The 1,453-nt window shown below is 31.9% G+C and overlaps 1 non-coding gene across 1 annotated transcript; it reads left to right on the top strand.

Annotated features, from left to right (window-relative positions):
* The first annotated feature begins 556 nt into the window (after nt 1–556).
* Nucleotides 557–629, top strand: Trnar-ucu (transfer RNA arginine (anticodon UCU)). The gene has a single exon. It is a non-coding gene; the product is annotated as a tRNA-Arg (tRNA).
* Nucleotides 630–1,453: the final 824 nt, after the last annotated feature.

Here is a 1,453-nt window from a genome sequence, read left to right on the forward strand (position 1 = left end):
GTCTAGTTATAACTGGAGATATCAGTGGCGGAATCAATTAAGGGATGCGTAGTCTTACTCTTACATGTCTTAGGCGTAACATTACCCCCTTTTGACTGATTGGAAAATTTATAATTTTTAGAATAAGATCGTCCAAAAAATGTTCGCTTCGCTCCACTCGGCAGTATATATATATACAGTTTTATAGATTTACGCCCCCTTTCAAAAAATCCTGGAGATGGCAGAGAAATAAGCGCAAATTTATACTGTCCAACAAAAACCGTTATCTTGATCTGTGTAAACAATCCAAATGACTCGATCCAAAATATGAAACACATCTCATACAAAATTCCCAAGCTGAAATAAATCCAAAACAGATTAGTCTGTTTGTTCAAATATAGTTCAACAAAACATGTTTTTATTATAAAGTATTGATATGTAGGTTTATATGAAATTGCAACCAGATGTTGAACTGTATGGTATACAATATACAAAGTTTTTTATTGTCAATTATGGGTACATGTTGTTAATTTACAAGTCATGTATTAATATTTAAATATGTACACTCTATACATATGTCCGCGTAGCGCAGGGGATAGCGCGCTGGACTTCTAATCCAGAGGTCGTGGGTTCGAATCCCACCGTGGATGATGTATTTTTTTTTTCTTTTATCCTTTTGATTTGTTGATTATTTTCTTTTTTAAATATCTTTGTTTTAATGTATGACCAATAATGTTAATAATATTCAATATATGAGTGCTTTTCGTGTTGTGATACATTTAAAAACCAGTTTCGAGTCAACAAATCCGCCTTTTTTCTGTTATCGTTTTGCAATTGATATATTATGTTGATCGTAGAAAACTAAGGGGTGTAAATAAAACATGAAAACTGTTCCACTTCGCTCCAAATATTGTGTTTCGACTTTTTAAAATTATAATGGCATATTTCGCTTCTCAATATGTATTTTTACAATCCAACTTTATGACTAGCAATCCAGATACTTTTATTTGAATAATAAACTTAATTATGATAACTTAATAGAGAGACTATAGACAAGGTAAATAAGGTGTATCAGTATAGGTGAGGGTGGCGATTCGAATGAGGATCAGCAACATTATAATTATTCACAATTGTAGGTACATGTATCTCTTAAAATTATATTTATATACTTGTATTCTTGTTTGAAACTTTGAAAAAGAGAGGCGACAGATACCAAACGGACATTCAAACTCATCAGTCGAAAATAAACTGACAACGCCATGGCAAAAAAACGAAAAAAGACCAAAAGACAAACAACAGTATACGAAACACAACATAGAAACTAAAGACTGAGCAACTAAAACCCCACAAAAAACTATGAGTGATCTCAAGTGCTAACTTTTATTTTTCAAGACCCCATCAGCGGTATGTGAATATTATTCATAACAATAACCAAGGACGTATATTAGTTATACCTCCTTTCAATAACATATAT

The sequence above is a fragment of the Mytilus californianus genome, unplaced genomic scaffold (assembly GCF_021869535.1).
Source record: "Mytilus californianus isolate M0D057914Y unplaced genomic scaffold, xbMytCali1.0.p SCAF_3, whole genome shotgun sequence".
Lineage (NCBI taxonomy): Eukaryota > Metazoa > Mollusca > Bivalvia > Mytilida > Mytilidae > Mytilus > Mytilus californianus.